Source organism: Trachemys scripta, chromosome 2 (genome assembly GCF_013100865.1).
Source record: "Trachemys scripta elegans isolate TJP31775 chromosome 2, CAS_Tse_1.0, whole genome shotgun sequence".
NCBI lineage: Eukaryota > Metazoa > Chordata > Testudines > Emydidae > Trachemys > Trachemys scripta.
This window is the reverse complement of record NC_048299.1, coordinates 128,332,747-128,353,452: the sequence shown is the minus strand read 5'-3', so window position 1 is coordinate 128,353,452 and position 20,706 is coordinate 128,332,747.

Genomic DNA, 20,706 nt, shown 5'->3' with positions numbered 1-20,706 from the left:
CCCCACAGGTTTTAATGTCTATCTTGCATGCTTTGAGGTTGGCCATCAAGATGAGGAGAGTTGGCAGTTTTTCAAAGGGACACTATTAAGGGCCCAAAAGCAAGCTATTCCGCTGGTTAGGAAAGATAGAAAATGTGGCAAAAGACCACCTTGGCTTAACCACGAGATCTTGCATGATCTAAAAAATAAAAAGGAGTCATATAAAAAATGGAAACTAGGACAGATTACAAAGGATGAATATAGGCAAACAACACAGGAATGCAGGGGCAAGATTAGAAAGGCAAAGGCACAAAATGAGCTCAAACTAGCTATGGGAATAAAGGGAAACAAGAAGACTTTTTATCAATACATTAGAAGCAAGAGGAAGACCAAAGACAGGGTAGGCCCTCTGCTTAGTGAAGAGGGAGAAACAGTAACAGGAAACTTGGAAATGGCAGAGATGCTTAATGACTTCTTTGTTTCGGACTTCACCGAGAAGTCTGAAGGAATGCCTAACATAGTGAATGCTAATGGGAAGGGGGTAGGTTTAGCAGATAAAATAAAAAAAGAACAAGTTAAAAATCACTTAGAAAAGTTAAATGCCTGCAAGTCACCAGGGCCTGATGAAATGCATCCTAGAATACTCAAGGAGCTAATAGAGGAGGTATCTGAGCCTCTAGCTGGAAAATCGTGGGAGACGGGAGAGATTCCAGAAGACTGGAAAAGGGCAAATATAGTGCCCATCTATAAAAAGGGAAATAAAAACAACCCAGGAAACTACAGACCAGTTAGTTTAACTTCTGTGCCAGGGAAGATAATGGAGCAAGTAATTAAGGAAATCATCTGCAAACACATGGAAGGTGGTAAGGTGATAGGGAACAGCCAGCATGGATTTGTGAAGAACAAATCATGTCAAACCAATCTGATAGTTTTCTTCGATAGGATAACGAGCCTTGTGGATAAGGGTGAAGCTGTGGATGTGGTATACCTAGACTTTAGTAAGGCATTTGATACAGTCTCGCATGATATTCTTATCAATAAACTAGGCAAATACAATTTAGATGGGGCTACTATAAGGTGGGTGCATAACTGGCTGGATAACCATACTCAGAGAGTTGTTATTAATGGTTCCCAATCCTGCTGGAAAGGCATAACGAGTGGGGTACCGCAGGGGTTTGTTTTGGGACCGGCTCTGTTCAATATCTTCATCAACGACTTAGATATTGGCATAGAAAGTACACTTATTAAGTTTGCGGATGATACCAAACTGGGAGGGATCGCAACTGCTTTGGAGGACAGGGTCATAATTCAAAATGATCTGGACAAATTGGAGAAATGGGCTGAGGTAAACAGGATGAAGTTTAACAAAGACAAATGCAAAGTGCTCCACCTAGGAAGGAAAAATCAGTTTCACACATACAGAATGGGAAGAGACTGTCTAGGAAGGAGTACGGCAGAAAGGGATCTAGAGGTTATAGTGGACCACAAGCTAAATATGAGTCAACAGTGTGATGCTGTTGCAAAAAAAGCAAACATGATTCTGGGATGTATTAACAGGTGTGTTGTGAGCAAGACACGAGAAGTCATTCTTCCGCTCTACTCTGCTCTGGTTAGGCCTCAGCTGGAGTATTGTGTCCAGTATTGGGCACCGCATTTTAAAAAAGATGTGGAGAAATTGGAAAGGGTCCAGAGAAGAGCAACAGGAATGATTAAAGGTCTTGAGAACATGACCTATGAAGGAAGGCTGAAGAATTGGGTTTGTTTAGTCTGGAAAAGAGAAGACTGAGAGGGGACATGATAGCAGTTTTCAGGTATTTAAAAGGGTGTCATAAGGAGGAGGGAGAAAACTTGTTCACCTTAGCCTCTAAGGATAGAACCAGAAGCAATGGGTTTAAACTGCAGCAAGGGAGGTCTAGGTTGGACATTAGGAAAAAGTTCCTAACTGTCAGGGTGGTTAAACACTGGAATAAATTGCCTAGGGAGGTTGTGGAATCTCCATCTCTGGAGATATTTAAGAGTAGGTTAGATAAATGTCTATCAGGGATGGTTTAGACAGTATTTGGTCCTGCCATGCGGGCAGGGGACTGGACTCGATGACCTCTCGAGGTCCCTTCCAGTCCTAGAATCTATGAATCTATGAATCTATGCCTTTGCATCTGAGTATGGGTCAACCCTTAAAGTAGATACCATGCTCAGCTGTCTGTAGAACACTGCTTTTGGTATACAGGAAACCTCCATGAGGACCATAAGTCCGACCCAGTGAAGTTGAGCCCTGTTAAGCATGCTCTCAATGCCATGAATTTTTCACCTCTCAAGGACTTCAATGTTGGGGATCCTATCCTCCACTTGATGTTGCAGATGGATCTTGGGCAACAAAGGTGGAAGCTATGCAGCTGTTTGATGTGGCATTAATAAAGTGTTCCTGTCTAACAGCCCATAGAGAAGTGAGGTGAGTACAATAGCTCAACAGATTTTTATCTTGGTTCTGAGGCAGACTCCACCCTTCTTCCAGAGCCTGTGAGTGAGCCTGCCAAATGCCAAGCTGGCCTTCACCAGACACAGAATGATCTAATCAGTCAACAGAGCATTGTTGGAAAATATGCTACCCAGGTAGCAGAATTTCCTGATCAAGTTGAGGGACATGTTGTCAATTGTGACGATGGGATCATAATTCTTGTGTTGCTGGTGGTCTGGTGCTGGCTGGTACGTGACCGCTGTCTATTTCTGGCTGATTGTGAAACCGAAGCATTTTGAGGCACAGGCAAAGCAGTGCACAATAAGCTGAATGTCCTTGAGCATGTGCGCAATAAGGGAATAGTAGTCAGCAAACAGGAGTTCTCTTAATAGCTGTTCAGTTACCTTAGTGTGGACCCTGAGTTGCTGTAGATCGGATACACCTCTATTCAATTTAAACCAAATGCGTACGCTTCTATCAAAGTCCTGGAATACGAACAAGAGCATGGCTGAAAAGACAATGGCACAGAGAAATGGAGCCATTACACATTCTTTTTTGGTGCTATTGGTGACAGGGAAGCCTTCTGATGAATCACCATACTCTGTCACCCTGGCCATCATGCCATCATGCCATCATGAAATGAACAGATGACAGCAATCATCGTCTCTGGCCAACTGAAGTTATGAAGGAATTTCCATATGCCCTTGCGATTCACTGTGTCAAAGGCCTTGGTCAGGTCAACAAACACCATGTACAGGTCCTTATTCTGTTCACAAGCCTTCTCTTATATTTGCTGGGCTGCAAAAATCACATCCAGGGTGCCACAGACAGCATGAAAGCCATACTGTGTCTCTGGATACACCAAGTCCCCCATGTGAGAGAAGAGTCTGTTGAAGATATCTCGTGCCAGGATCATCCCTGCTATAGACAACAGTAAGATTCTACTAGGTATGTTTCCTTTTGTATAGTTGGACTATGCAAGCATCCTCATACTCCTGTTTCCATATAGTCTTGAAGAGGCTGGTGAGTTTCCTGACCATGTGGATACCTCCAGACTTCTACACTTCAGGTGGAATGCCATCAAGGCCTGGAGACTTGCCTATGTTTGATGGCCTTAGTAATCTCATCTAAGGAAATGTCCACAGACAACTTTTCCAGGATAGGATGGTGCAGGAGCGAATTGATGGCTTCATTGGAAATAGTGGCTTGATAGTTCAGGAGACTATCAAAGTGCTCCGCCCAGCAAGAAAAAATATCGCTTTTATCAGTTACCATCTGCTGTGAATATAGGGGCTGTACCACTGGATTTTATGTCATACACAGCACGGAGAGCTTTGATTTGTGTGTGTACAGTCAAATCGATGTTTACTGACATTTACAGATAAAAATCTAATCCTTACAAGCCTACTAATAATACAGTTTTACTGTTAAAAAGTAACTTATCAGCAGTAACTCTTGATCTCTGAATGTATTGCCTCCCCAGAACCAGAGTGAGCCTAGCAACACAGCCTTTGAAATTTTGTTAAATAGTAGTGGTAGTTGGGGGATGTATACATGTCCCTTGAGCCCACCATTCCATAAACCAAGGTCAAAATTTTCAAAGTAGTTGCTTAAATGCAAGTTCCTAAGTCCTTATTTGGTACCTAAATATGCGTCTTCTTACATAAGAACATAAGAATGGCCATATTGGGTCAGATCAAAGGTCCATCCAGCCCAGTATCCTGTCTACTGACAGTGGCCAATGCCAGGTGCCCCAGAGGGAGTGAACCTAACAGGTAATGATCAAGTGATCTCTCTCCTGCCATCCATCTCCACTCTCTGACAAACAGAGGCTAGGGACACCATTCCTTAACCAACCTGGATAATAGCCATTAATGTACTTAACCTCCATTAATTTATCTAGTTCTCTTTTAAACCCTGTTATAGTCCTAGCCTTCACAACCTCCTCAGACAAGGAGTTCCACAAGTTGACTATGCGCTGTGTGAAGAAGAACTTCCTTTGATTTGTTTTAAACCTGCTGCCCATTAATTTCATTTGGTGGCCCCTAGTTCTTATATTATGGGAACAAGTAAATAACTTTTCCTTATTCACTTTCTCCACACCACTCATGATTTTATATACCTCTATCATATCCCCCCTTAGTCTCCTCTTTTCCAAGTTGAAAAGTCCTAGCCTCTTTAATCTCTCCTCATATGGGACCCATTCCAAACCCCACATCATTTTAGTTGCCCTTCTCTGAACCTTTTCTATTGCCAGTATATCTTTTTTGAGATGAGGAGACCACATCTGTATGCAGTATTCAAGATGTGGGCGTACCATGGATTTATATAAGGGCAATAAGATATTCTAAATCCATGATGATGCCAAGATCTCTTTCCTGATTAGTTGTAGTTAAATTGGTCCCCATCATATTGTTTGTATAGTTGGAGTTATTTTTTCCAATGTGCATTACTTTACATTTATCCACACTAAATTTCTTTTGCCATTTTGTTGCCCAATCACGTATGCTTTTTCAAAAGTATTGAGCACCCAGCAGTTGAAGCTGCTGAAGTTTCTTAACATATATTCCTTTCTTATTTATCTTCTTCTGTGAACACCACCCTCCTCCACTTTACATTTAATTTACTATTTAAGTATGAGTTAATATTGGCATTCTTTTCTACAGACCTTATTACAAAGCTTTCTTTTACCCATTTCAATTTCCCAATTTTTTCATAACCTCTTATTCCAACTATTTGTTGTAACACTTTAAAAAACAAATGTAATTTAAAATTGCATCAAAAATAACAAATGCGATTACTATCTGTTGAAACCATTGTGATGTTTAGACAGTTGTTTCTAACTAGGATATTAAATTTATAGGACTTTTTCAGTGCTTGGATATATATGTATTTCGTATATTGCATATTTAGAACTGAGAGACCAGCTGTCTTCTGATGAGGCACTGCCGCAGTTGCTGTCTGTGGAGGTACTGATGCTAGATACTCTTGAAATAATAAAGAGGTGGGAGGCTAGTAGGACAGTCTCCACAAGGTCCTTGGATCTCAGGAAACTCTCCTGCCCTGGTCCAAAATATCCCAAATTTGACAACTTTCAGGGAATGCTACAGGGCCCATTTCTTCACCTGGTCTTGGAAGAGAGGTAAGTAGATGAAGGTATAGGCTGATGTATGAAGCTAGTAATATGTGACTGTAGTAGAAGGTCTGAGCTAATTGCATTGCATTATGTTTTTGTAATTTTCAGTGGTTTTCATGGTGCTCAGAACCTATCCATGTTATTCTAAATCAAATTAAAATTAAAATTATATAAATAATATCGATATTGTCCTAACATGATACCACATGGGACTTAGCTGGGACTGGGGAGCCAGCTCACATGCACACGCTGGGGGGGGGGTAAGAGGGTAAAAGGCACCTCCTTACTCCCTTTAATGAACTCCCCCATCACAGGTCACAATGTGTTACTCAAAATGGCTGCTACTTCCATTCCTTTAAGGTTGGGAGTAGCTGGAGCCTTGACTGTAGTGTCCTTGCACTAGAAATTGTGAAGGGTTTTGGATAAATAATAGTGAGTCAGAGTCTTTGCCTAAAATCCAACCTATGCAAAATCAAACTGCTTCTGAACTTTGAAAAAGTTTGGCAAATATTTAGTTTCTTTATGTTTTCATACACCTCTGACATTTATTAGTTTTGTGTTCTTTCCCTTAGTACCACACGAATTGAACAACAGCTAAAATTAGAAGAGTTTAGTGATGCTCTGTAACTAAGGCTCCAATACTCAAGTACAATTTTAGATGCCAACAGAGAACAATAAGTGATGAGTGAGAGTTGTCTAGCAATTAGAGCTGGGATCAACAGCATAAAACTCTTCAGTTCTGTTCCACACATTGCCATTAATTGTCACCTTGGCCATTTAATCTCTGTGCCTCCAATTATCCATTTGCCTAATGATTAAATACTTACCTGTCTCTTGGGGTGTTGTGAGTCTCAATTAATTAAAGTTCATAAAGAATATTGAAGCTTTTGGATAAAAGTAATCCTATTTTATTATAATTGCCAAGTATGGCTATTTTAAGAAGAATCGATTGTAAATAGGTCTGATATCCTTATTTGACTGTAGCTGTTTTTTTCCACCTGTTTGTTGGTTTATTTATTTACTTTCATTGTCATTTAACAATTATTTCAAACACCATTCATAAAATAAGAAACTTGTAGCATTTCACTGCTGGAGTTCTGCTATCCTAGGACTTGAAAGCTGTGAGGACGGCAATTGAGCGCCAGTGGGAGCTGTAACTGGTCAGAACTACAACTTCTCATAAGGCATCATCTTTATCATTCTCAAAATGTGGTTTTACACAACATGCTCTTAATATTCCACAAGATCAGGATATATAACTTCTCAACACATCTCCCATGTAGCTGAGCTACAAATCATAAGCCTGGTCCTAGGACAGGGATGGGAAAACTTTTTGGTCTGAGGGCCACATCTGGGTATGGAAATTGTATAGCGGGCCATTAATGCTCATGAAATTGGGGGTGGGAGGGTGGGAGGGCTCCAGCTGGGGGTGCGAGCTCTGGGCTGGGGCCATAGGCGCCAACTTTTCCCGGCATCGGTGGGTGCTCGACCCCCCCCGACTCCACCCCTGCCCCGCCCCTTCCTATCCCTCCCCGATCCCATTCCAACCCCTTCCCCAAAGTCCCCGCCCCAACTCCATCCCCTCTCTGCCCCGATTGGACACCTTCTCCAAATCCCAGCCCCGGCCCTGCCTCTTCCCCAAATGTGATGCATTCCCCCTTCTCCTCCCTCCATGCCAGCACTTGCAGCTGTGAAACAGCTGCTTTGCCATGGCAAGCACTGGGAGGAGAATCAGGGAAGCGGTGCACTCAGGGGAGGAGGCGGAGGCAGAGCGGAGGTGGACGTGAGCTAGGGCAGGGGGACGGGGCGGGGAGCTGCCGGTGGGTGCAGAGCACCCACTAATTTTTCCCTGTGGGTGCTCCAGCCCCAGAGCATCCATGGAGTCAGCACCTATGTGGCAAGCCCCAGACCCTGCTCCCTGGCAGGAGCTCAAGGGCCGGATTAAAATGTCTGGTGTGCCAGACGCGGCCCCTGGGCTGTAGTTTGCCCACCCCTGTCCTAGGAGGTGCTTATCACCTTTACCTCCCATTTATTTTCATGGGAGGAGAGGGCATTCTGTATCTCTCAGGAGGTACTAAGCATCTCGCAAAGTAGGGCCCTAAAAGGTAAGCATCTTAGAAAAACAGAGAACTGAGCTGTTTACCTCTTCCAGACCATAGGCCTGATTTTGAGAATCAGACACCTTCCCAAAGGGTCTCTCTCCAAAATCAGCCCCTATATGTCACTTTATTTTCTGTATCTCTAAGATTATTAATAAATCATCATCTTTTTGGAATGTACTGTAAGTGAAACACTAGGCTACAATGTATTTTCCTTAAAAAAAAATCTTAAAAATATGTCTCACAACTGCCTGTTTTTTGATGTTTGTAGTCACTGATTATCTGAAGAACTCTCCTCTGGGTTGGCTGAGCTCAACTCCCAATATCCTGTCATGACTTCAGAATGGTCAACTTATTCAAGAAGCCCAAAAGCATTTAAGCCAAATAAGCCTCATTCTCTTTCCTTGCCATGTAAAAATAAATCCTGAAATGTATGCATTAGACTTGCTCAAAGTTAGGGAATGGAGGCTACAGTGTGCTAATGGAATGAAAATAAATTGATAAAAATCTTTGAACATAAAATACATTACTTTAATTATTTATATTTTTTCCGGCTGGTATAGGCCATTGCCCATTGACATCAGTAAGAGTTTTCTATTGACTGCAATGAGTTGTGGATCAGGTCCACCATTCCAGTTTGGTGTACTATACACCGTTACCAAAGGGTAGCAATGGGGGCACCCTTAATTGTTTGTAATACTTCTCTTTTCTTCAGGAAACAATATGTTATGTTAAATAAAGACCTGGAAAATTTCTTATAAAACAAACTATTTTTAGAGTGTCTCAGAAGAAAAAGGTCTTTGCTGTGATTATACCAAAATTTATCTTGTTTTGAGCAGACATACCTGGCAAGCGTGGGCCCAGAAGCCTACCTTGTTTTTTTTTTTTTTTAGAATGCCTTTGAAAATATCCTGTGCCAATTCAGGGACAAAAATATCTGGGGAATTTGTATTTGTGAGATTGTGGGCAAAGTACAGTATTTCCATTTTCTATTTTAATAATGAAAACAAAATTAAAAGCTATGGTATTTGTGGGATTTTGGAAAATAAAATGTCAGGGCATAACAATCAACCTTTAAAATAAGAGCCAAACTATAAATGCTTGATAGACTTAAATATGTGTCTCAGCTAACTGTGCTTAAAATGAGAGGAACTAAGCTGTCAAGCCTGAACAGATCAAGTGCTTTTGGACAGTGCCCCGAGAATATACACTCATGGAAACCATACTCATAGTTTTGTGCCATGAAATCACAGACAATAGTGGTAATTTTCTTCACATATTTATATAGTAAAGTGTCACTGGGCTGGATCCTTGGCTGGTATAAATTAGTACAACTGCACTGAAGTCAATGGATTCACACCAATGTATGTCAAACTTAGGCTCTGGCCCACTGTATTCAAATATTTTTTATGATGCCAAAATCACCTTGATATCTGCCACATGTGATATGTAAGCAAGACAAGGGAGGTGAGGTAATATCTTTTATTGGACTCACTTCTGTTGGTGGAAGGGATAAGCTTTTCTGCCTGACCCGAGGAAGAGCCCTGTGATATTTGGAAGCTTGTCCTTTCCACCAACAGAAGTAGGTCCGATAAAATATATTACCTCACCTACATTCTCTCTTTCATATTCTGGGACCAACAAAGCTACAACAATTCTGCGAACATGTTAATTGGACTAATTAATTGAATTCCCCTTAAAATACCTTCTACATGATTTTTCTTTACATTTCAGTCCCATTATATTGAGGCAGACCAGCCATCAACATTTTGGGCCATATTCTGATTCAGGTGGTGAACTGCTGTATCTGTGAGATTCAGACCTTTGCTACCTAGGGAATGTGCATATTTCTCAGATATAACTTGAAGCCCCCATCCTGCCCCATTTGAAGTGAGTGACAAAACTCCCATTGACTGAATTAAACATAATTCTGCAAGGACCACTATTACCTTGGCCAGTGTCTCTCACGTGTTTTGTCTAATAAACTGGTGACTTTTCCCATCTTATTTATCAACATGTTAAAAATGGTGTCTTCAATTACTCACATAAAAAAAGAAATGAAAGCTGTTAAAAAAAGCAGAAAACAAAACAAAATGCTCCCCTAGGAAATTAAAGAAACGCTTATGCTGTTGTCAAGAGACAGCAGACTAGTTACCTACCACGTGATTTACAAGACACAAGCACTTAAAAGCAAAGCAATGCATAGTTAAGAATATTATAACTCTTTCACTGACTTCATAATGAACACTCCGGGCCAGATTCTGCATTATGCTCTTATATTGCTCTCAGGGACCCAACAAGCCCTGATTCTGGCTGTAATTCATCAGCTAGGAATCACTCTGATGGAGATGAATTCCCCACTGGTGTTAAGTGAGCCAAACTGCCTCCTATGCCAGCTGCCTTCCCCCTCCCCTACCAGAATAAGAAGAATGTCAGGGAAAAGAGGAGGCATGCCAGAGGGCAGGAGTATGGTGGTGCATTGTCATGCTACACCAATAATCCATTGGTGTAAGATCCCTTAGGGAAGATCCTAGACTGCTGTAACTTACACCAGGAAGATAGGTCTAGGGGCATTTCACCACTATCGCTGACAATGTTTCAGTGAGCTCCTTTATGAATCCTTTATTCTATGGGAGTCTGTAAATCATCATAAAATCTGTTAGCTGTGACTCTGGAGTCTACTGTCAAAAGAATGAATTTGAATGAAGTTGTCTTACCTGAGGCGCCTGTCTTCCATTGATGATTGCCGAGAAGATGAATGCAGTGCCACCTGCTTTCTTTTCCTGTCAAGGTCTGTGATGTACTGAGTATGCTATGGGGATGAGGTGAGCTAGCTCAGGGCTCACAGTGTCATCCATCCAGGTCTCAGTGATGCAAGCTATATTGGATGCATCATTGCAATGAGGTTGTGGATTGTTCATTGTTTGTTACGGTTGTGTTTCACAGGATACAAACAGAGAAGTTAAATAAAAACATTAAATATGCTTGCTGGAAGGTTGCAATGTAACACTACTTTATTTTTTAGGATTCAGAATTATTACACGCAAGAACCCAAAAACAGAGGGACAAAGCTGGCTGTTCCCTAAAATAGAGAGGCACTACTCACCCTACCTTACTCTAGCTGGCTGGCTGCAAAATGACTGTTGCTCACATGCTTCCCTATAGAGCCATCTAGCCTGAAGCAGGACCAGGGAACTCCCACATGCACTCTTAAAGTGATAGTTTGAAATTCCAACAGAGTTCTTAATATACCACAGTTAGCAGCAGATCTTGCATTGATCAGCATTGCCTTCAGTTTGCCTTGTTTTGTGCTGTCTGCTTTCAACTTGTGCCTTGCTAGTTGTCCTGTACAGGTGTTAGATGTCTGGGATCTGTTTTTGTCTGTCTGCTTTTCTGTTTCCTAGAACCATTCCTCCCAATTTGAACACATGTGGTAATGAAGTTGATGGTTCCATAGGATGGACAGAGTGGAGGAATGTCTGGTTTGCCAGATGCCATGGGTAAGGCAAGTCTACTGGATACCTTTTGGAGCTGTAATCTAGCTGACTCCTGGGAATGGGTAGCGCTGGAGCAGTGTATTTCTGGAATTGTTGTGGATGTGCTGGAAGTATGGTGGCATAGCACCAATGGAAATAGTAAAAAGAGTGAGGCTGATGATAATAGGTAAGGTTGAGCTAGGGTGACCAGATAGCAAGTGTGAAAAATCGGGACAGGGGGTGGGGAGTAATAAGCTTCTATATAAGAAAAAGCCTCAAATATTGGGACTGTCCCTATAAAATCAGGACATCTGGTCACCCTAGGTTGAGCTCAGCAAAAGAAAGCTTCAATGGCATCAAACATTCATTTCCTTGAAAAAGCTGTCTGTGTTGTCATGACATTCCTGTTGCTCAGACCTGCTTTTGATGAGATGGAAAGGAAAGAGGAACAGAGGTAGCATTACCCTTTAGCCCAGTGGTGGGCAACCTGTGGCTCGCGGGCCGCATGCGGCCCATCAGGGAAAGCTGATTGTGGGTCGCGAGACATTTTGCTGACATTGACCATCTGCAGGCATGGCCCCCAGAGCTCCCAGTGTCCTCGGTTCGCCGTTCCCAGCCAATGGGAGCTGCGGGAAGCGGCAGGCCACAGCTCCCATTGGCCGAGAACGGCGAACGGTGGCCTGTGGGAGCTGCAGGGGGCCGTGCCAGCGGACAGTCAATGTAAACAAACTGTCTCACGGCCCACCAGCGGATTACCCTGATGGGCCACGTGCGGCCTGCACCGCAGGTTGCTCATCACTGCTTAAGCCATATCTGAGTTAGAACTATAAAGTGGTCTCCTGATGAGTAGGTGGTGGTGAGGCTGAAGGGAGCAGAGCAGGGCTTCAGGGGTGGGGGCTTCTTTAATTACAAGCAAATATTTAAATAATGAAATCAAAATAACCAAACTAATACATAAAGAAAACTCCAAAAATCCATGGGTCAGAATTAAGTTTATTTTGTCATGATAAAACATTTATATTTAGCAAGAAAGTGTGTTGGTTTATTATATGGACAGCATGACATTTTTTTATGTCCTTGTCTAGTCATTTTCTTGATTGTCAGAGCTTAAGTTTTGTAAGTGGTGCTACATCATTGCTTATAACCTAAACTATGTTTTTTTAAACAAGGTTTTTTGATTTTGGAATAGAATATAGATTTGATGTATACTGCATGATTCAAGCTGCTAGAAAATATTATATCATATTAAAGTGATTCCTTCTTTACTTAGTATTACTTGCCATATAAATAATGCAATAATATTTTCTTTATGAGTGACTTTATCTAGTTCTCATGCAGGCAAAAGGATATTGCCTAGTGCTCATGCATGCAGAAGGATTTTGTTGTATGGGCAATTTAGCATCTTATTATGAAATGGTCAGTTAATTTTTTTTCAACAATTAAAATGTAATTAAGTTTTCTTTCTTTATTGTGAATACCAACTTATATGAATAGTAACCTATTCCCCAGTCAAAATATACAACATGTACAGGGCTACTTGCTTATCTCTTTTATTTTAACAAGGATACAAACATCAAAGTATAATTCCATAGGCATACTTTTTGACTCTTGACACCTAAACTAATGGTTCAGATACTCAAATGGTATATATCAGTATAGTTGCATTAAAGTCAGTGGAGCTACACCGATTTCCACTAGTTAAAGATCTGGTCCAGTGTCTTTGCCTGCAAAAAAGGGTAGGACCAGCTTGCAAAATCCTCACATTAGAAGTGGATTTGTTTTGTTCCAAGACATCATGAATGTCCTTCCTACTACCAATTCACTAGAAATTCCCATGTATACATTGAAGCTGCTGAAAGTCTTCCCTGGGGATCTTACAGTCTAAAACACATGAATGACATACAGACAAGAATGTATTGGGAGTAGAGAGTCAGAGAGTTTGAGACTATTACCACGTTTTTGTATGTTTTTATTTGTTACCTTAAATAAAAATATTTCTAGTCTACCCTTTTTTTTAAATCCCTCTTGGGACTTCACTTCCATGGCAAGGCTTTGAAATGCAAAGCTGTATGAACAGACAATTTCTCTTCCCCTCCAAATCCAATGTCAAGTTTCTTCTCTTTTTGAAATTCAGGTCCTTCAAATTTAAGCTCCCCTGTATCTGTATGTGTTTACAGTGGAAGACTTCACAGTAAAAGTGAGTTTTCAGATGAGATTTAAAAGAAGAGACCATGGGAGACCTACTGTGCTGGAATAGTAAGATTTTTCAATACATTAAAGATGAGAATGAGAGAAGGAAATAAATGGAGCAGGGAGATTGGTATCTTTGGAGGTGTGAAAGGGACAAGATGGGTTAAAATAAGAAATGAGAGCAAAGATATAAAGAGGGACAGAGTTGTGCTGAGTCCCAAAATAAAGGGCAAGAATCCTAAATTTCATTCCGTAGGTCAAGAGGTTCCCGTGGAAGCATTTGAATAAAGTAATAAGGTGGACTGAACAGTATATGAGGAAGGTATATTCTGGATTTTGCTGGAAGGGTGTAAAATGACAAACAGGGAGGCAAGAGATAAAGAGGTTGCAGAAGTCAAGTCAAGTGATAACTAAGCCATGCACAAGCATTTCAGCTGAAGGGATGAAGTATTAATATGCTGTAAGGAAAGAAATCACAGTAGTTGGCAATAACTTCTTTGTTGTGGGGAAAAATAAAAAGGGGACTTGAAAATTACTCCCAAGGTCATAATTCTGCATGAAAGAGAGGAAGTTGGTATTATTAATACAAATGGGATGTGGGAGGAAGAGGAGAGGGCTTTGGAGGAAAGAAGAATTTCTCATCTTTAGTCATGTTTAATTTGAGGAAACAGCAGGACATCCAGGAAGAGATGTTGGAAAATTGAGTCAAGAAGTGAGTTTAGACAGAGTGGGGAGGGTCAGAGAAAAAAGTAGGGCTGGAAAGGTAGATAAGCAAGGGATCGGTGTAGAGGTGGTGATAATGTCATGGAGATCATAGGAGCAGATAAGGTCACCAGAGATTAATGTAAAATGAAAAAAAGAAGAGGGACCAAGTACAGAGCTCAGTGGAACACTAAGAAGGAGAGATGCAAGAGCAAGAGGATTCACTGAAGATAACATTGCGGGAGTAGTCAGATAGGTAAGAGGAGAATCAGGAAAGGGCAGAATCATGGAAACACAAACATTAATATCAACAGCAGCAGAGAAATAGAGGAGTCCCTGTAGAGCAGTGGTTCTCAAACTTTTGTACTGGTGACCCCTTTCAGATAGCAAGCCTCAGGGTAAACCCCCCTTATAAATTAAAAAACACTTTTTTGTATATTTAACACCATTATAAATGCTGGAGGTAAAGTGGGGTTTGGGATGGAGGCTGGCAGCTAGCAACCCCCATGTAATAACCTTGCGAGTGCCTGAGGGGTCCCGACCTCCAATTTGAGAACCCCTGGTGTAGAGAGACCTGGAGTCAAGAGGTACCCATGAAATGCCCATTAATGACTTTGAGACCAGAAGCCAGAATGAAAAGAATCAAAATGGCTAAGAAGCTGGTGTGTCGAGACCACTGACTACTATGCCAATCAATATTGTCTCATTGTTTCCTTGTACTTCCTTGTCAGTCAGTATCTATCTGTTTTCTCTTATCTTATATTTAGATTGTAAACTTTGGGGGGCAAGGACTATCTTTTTGTTCTGTGTTTGTAAAGAGCCTAGCACACTGGGGTCCAGGTCCATGACCTAGAACAGCACAAATAAAGAATAATAATCAAGAAAAGAGTTGGATAAACTGTAGTAATATAACAAATTTCCACCAAACGACTTCTATCAGGAGAACCAAAGAGTAATTTGGGAATAATGGGTAAAATCAGTACATTAGATGGAAAACAGGTAGTGTACTGTATTGGAGACGGACTTCTTTTATAAATAATAAACATAAATTGTGATGTTTAATTAGGGAGGATTTTTAGTTTATATTAGTTTCCTTCTTCTTGACTTTAGCCAGCTCAGAATCTTGGGAACTGGGATGGGATCTTAGTTCTGGGAGGAGAGAGAATAAATTATACAGGAATCACATATTAAAAGAACTTGTTAACAAGATGGGATGGTCTGGAGCTTTTAAGGGAGTAGTAGGTTGCCTAAAGCATAGCAGAGTGGGAAATAAATATCACAACACCAACCTAAAAGAACAGTCTTTTGTGGCACCACTTTAGTTGGTCAAAAGGCAATTGGAGGCTAAAAGGCAATAGGAGGCAAAAGGCAATAGGATGCTAAAAGAAACGTACAAATTCCAATCTGTAATCCCATAGAGATTAGAATAACAATATGATTCCCTGACTCTTTAACAGTTTTCATTCAGGAAGCATCATAGAATTATAGGACTGGAAGGGACCTCAAGAGGTCATCTAGTCCAGTCCCCTGTATCACTTTATCCTGTAAAGAGATTGACATGGACCATGCTTGTTTCACAAATTTTATAGAAACATCTTTTTCCATTAACTTGTTCTGTGCTAGTGAGTCCAGCTACCAATAAAGGAAGTGAAACACTAGAAAGTATGTCGAGAGAGTCATGTAGAGACTTCTACTTCTGATCTCTTAGAGTAAGAAAATATGCACAGTCATAGAGGTAAACAAACTCTACAGGAAAAAAAATTCCTGACACAGATTATGATAGTTATTGAATATTTTATTTCATTTCCTGCATGTAGAACCTTGGGCTTCTCCATTTTATGAGTTTATCAGAAGCCTCATCTTCATCAGCACTGTATTTATAGAGAATCTAGGAATAAAATCCACCTTAATTAAATACCTCTTACAAGTATTTGAATGGTTTAACTATCAAGGACAGGAGGATTAATTGTTCAAGGTGACTCAAGAAAGTATGACTAGAAATTGGGCCTCTAGCAAACCGAGCAAACATAGTAAGGATGTGGAGAGCTGCAAGGAGACCAAACAGAAAAGGGAGCAGGGATCCTCCACAGTAAAATTATGAAATGTCTGATGTTATTTTCTGTAATTTAGAAGATTTTTAAATTTTATAACCAAACATTTATAACCAAAAAAGAAAAGTGCTGAATTCTGTACCTCAGATAATTTATGAATATGGCATATTATAGTCTACTAAAAATCTCAGTGAGAGACAAATTAGAACATAAGATTCAGCCGTACTGTGTCATCAGACCAAAGGTCCATCTAGCCCAGTATCCTGTCTTCTGACAGTGGCCAATGCCAGATGCCCCAGAGGGAATGAACAGGTAATCATCAAGTGATCCATTCCCTGTCGCTCATTCCCAGCTTCTGGCAAACAGAGGCTAGGGACACCATCCTTGCCCATCCTGACTAATAGCCATTGATGGACCTATTCTCCATGAATTTATCTAGCTCTTTTTTTGAACCCTGTTATAGTCTTGGCCTTCACAACATCCTCTGGCAAAGAATTCCACAGTTTGACTGTGTGTTGTGTGAAAAAATACTTCCTTTTGTTTGTTTTAAACCTGCTGCCTATTAATTTTATTTGCTATTTCTGTGTTATGATAAGGAGTAAATAACACTTCCTTGTCTACTTTCTCCACACCAGTCAGGATTTTATAGAGCTCTATCATATCCCCCCTTAGTCCTCTCTTTTCCAAGCTGAAAAATCTTAGTATTATAATCTCTCCTCATACAGAAGCCATTCCATACACCTAATCATTTTTGTTGCCCTTTTCTGAACCTTTCCCAAGTCCCATATATCTTTTTTGAGATGGGGCAACCATATTTGCACACAATATTCAAAATGTGGGCATACCAAGGATTTATATAGAGGCAATATGATATTTTCTGCATTATTATCTATCCCCTTTCTTAATGATTCCCAGCATTCTGTTTGCTTTTTTGACTGCCACTGCACATTGAGTGAATATTTTCAGAGAACTATCCACAATGACTCCAAGATCTCTTTCTTGAGTGGTAACAGCTAATTTAGACCCCATCATTTTATATGTATAGCTGGGATTATGTTTCCAATGTGCATTACTTTTCATTTATCAACATTGAATTTCATCTGCCATTTTGTTGCCCAGTCACCCAGCCTTGAGAGATCCTTTTGTAGCTCTTCACAGTCTGCCTGGGACTTAACTATCTTGAGTAGTTTTGTATCATCTGAGAATTTTTCCACCTCACTGTTTACTCCTTTTTCCAGATCATTTATGAATATATTGAATAGGACTGGTCCCAGTACAGATCTCTGGGGTACACCACTATTTTACCTCTCTCCATTCTGAAAACTGACCTTTTATTCCTATCCTTTATCCTTTTAACCAGTTACCAATCCATGAGAGGACATTCCCTCTTATCCCATGGCAGCTTACTTTGCTTAAGAGCCTTTGTTGAGGGACCTTGTCAAAGGCTTTCTGAAAATCACTATATCCACTGGATCACCCTTGTCCACATGCTTATTGACTCCCTCAAAGAATTCTAGTAGATTGGTGAAGCATGATTTCCCCAACAAATTATGTTCATTTATGTGTCTGACAATTTAATTCTTTACTATAGTTTCAACCAGTTTTCCTGGTACTGAGTCAGGCGTACCGGCCTATAACTGCCAGGATCACCTCTGGAGCCCTTTTTAAAAATTGGCGTCACATTGGCTATCCTCCATTCATTTCGTACAGAAGCTGACTTAAATTATTGGTTACAGACTACAGTTAGCAGTTCTGAATGTCACATTTGAGTTCCTTCAGAACTCTTTGGTGAATACCATCTGGTCCCGGTGACTTATTACTGTTTAGTTTATCAATTAGTTTATCAAACCTCTTCTAATGACACCTCAATCTGGGACAGTTCCTCAGATTTGTCACCTAAAAAGAATGGCTCAGGTTTGGGAATGTCCCTTACATCCCCAGCCGTGAAGACTGATGCAAAGAATTCATTTAGTTTCTCTGCAATGGCCTTATCGTCCTTGAGTGCTCCGTTAGCATCTCGATTGTCTAGTGGTCCCACTGGTTGTTTAGCAGGCTTCCTGCTTACATTTTTTTTTACTTTTACTTTTTGAGTCTTTGGCTAGCTGTTCTTCAAATTCTTTATTGGCCTTCCTAATATTTTTGCACTTCATTTGCCAGAGTTTATGCTCCTTTCTATTTTCTTCCCTAGGATTTAACTTCCACTCTTTCCACTTTTTGCCTCTGACTACTTCTTTTACTTTGTTGTTTAGCCACAGTGGCACTTTTTTGGTTCTCTTACTATGTTTTTTTACTTGGGGTATATATTTAAGTTGAGCTTCTATTATGGTGTCTTTAAAAAGTTTCCATGTAGCTTGCAGGGATTTCATTTTTGGCTCTGTACCTTTTAATTTCTGTTTCACTAACCTCCTCATTTTTGTTTAGTTCCCCTTTCTGAAATTAAATGCTATAGTGTTGGGCTGCTGTGATGTTTTCCCCGCCATGGGGTTGTTAAATTTAATTATATTATGGTCACTATTACCAAGGGGTCCAGCTATATTCACCTCTTGGACCAGATCCTGTGCTCCACTTAGGACTAAATCAAGAATTGTCTCTCTTCTGGTGGGTTCCAGGACCAGCTGCTCCAAGAAGCAGTCATTTAAGATGTCAAGAAACTTTATCTCTGCATCCTGTCCTGAGGTGACATGTACCCAGTCAGTATTGGAATAGTTGAAATCCCCCATTATTATCATTGATTTTTTTTTTTTAATTTTAGAAGCCTCTCTAATCTCCCTGAGCATTTTACAGTCACTATTAACATCCTGGTCGGGTTGTCGGTAATATATCCCTACTACTATATTCTTATTATTAGAGCAGAGGTTCTCAAACCGTGATCCGTGGACCATCAGTGGTCCACGATCTCCAGTCAGGTGGTCCATGTATAGTTCCCTCTAAGGTGTGCACCTGTGCTGCCTCATACGAGAGAATGAAGGGCCACCCACTTAATTAGACACAGAGATAAAATGTCACCATTAATGACTGCTTCTTGGATCAGCTAGTCCTGGAACCCACAAGGGAACAAGCAATTTTTGATTTAGTCCTATGTGGAGCACAGGATCTGGTCTAACAGGTTAATATAGATGATCTACTCAGTAACAGTGACAACAGTGTAATTACATTTCACATCCTTGTAGAGGGAAGATGCCAAAGAATCCCACACAATAGCATTTAACTTCAAAAAGGGAACTACACTAAAATGAGGAGGCTAGTTAAAAGGAAATTAAAAGAAACAGTCATAATGGTGAAATACTTGAAATCTGCCTGAAGACTATTTAAAAATGCTATAATGGAGGCACAAACTAAATGTATACACCAAATTAAAACAAAAAAAATCAAGAAGACCAAAAAAAATCCACCATTGTTAAGAAGCAGAATAGAGTCGGTTAGAGTCATCCTTTAGAAATTGGAAGTCAAACCCTAGTGAGGAAAATAGAAAGGAGAATAATCTCTGACAAATAAAGTATGGACATATAATAAGGCAAGCTAAGAAAGAATTTGAAGCAACTAGCTAAGGACACAAAAAATAACAGCAAAAAATTGTAAGTACATCTAAAGCAGGAAGCCTGCCAAATAGTCTGTAGGGCCGTTGTATTATCGATGTGCTAAGGGACCATTCAAGGAAGACAAGGCCTTTGTGGAAAAGCTAAATGAATTCTTTGCATCAGTCTTCACTGTAAAGGATGTGGGGGAGATCCCCACACCTGAGACATTCCTTTTAGGTAATCAATCTGAGCAACTGTCACAGATGAAGGTCTCGGTAGACGAGCTTTGGGAACAAATGGATGAATTAAACAGTAATAAGTCACTACGGCCAGATGGTATTCACCCAAGAGTCCTGAAGGAACTCAAATTACAGAACTACTGAGTATGATATGTAACCTATCACTTAAATCAGCCTCTGTACCAGATGACTGGAGGATAGCGAATGTAATGCCTTTTTAAAAAAAGAGGCTCCAGAGGCAATCCTAGCAATTACAGGCCAGTAAGCCTAATTTCAATACCAGCAGATTGGATGAAACTATAGTAAAGAACAGAATTACCAGACATATAGATGAACACAATATGGTGGGGAAGAATCAACATGGCTTTTGTAAAAGGAAATCATGCCTCACCAAGCTATTAGAATTCTTTGAGCAAGTCAACAACCATGGGGACAAGGATGACCCCAGTTGATTTGATGTACTTGGACTTTCAGAAAACCTTTGAAAAGGTCCCTCACCAAAAGCTCTTAAGCAAACTAAGCATTCATGGGAAAAGAGAAATCTTCTCATGGATCAGGAACTGGTTAAAGACAAAAAGTGTAGAAGGAATAAATGGTCAGTTTTCACCAAAGAGAAATAAGTGTCAGGATCCCACAGTGATCTGTACTAGGACCTGTGCTATTCAGCATATTCATAAATGATCTGGAAAAGGGAGCAAGGAGTGAGGCGGAAAAAATTGCAGATGATACAAAATTATTCAAGATAGTTAAGTCGAAAGCTGACTATGAAGAGTTACAAAGGGATCTCACTAAACTTGGTGACTGGGTGTCAAAATGTTAGATGTAATTCAATGTTCAAAGTAATGTACATTGGAAAAAAAT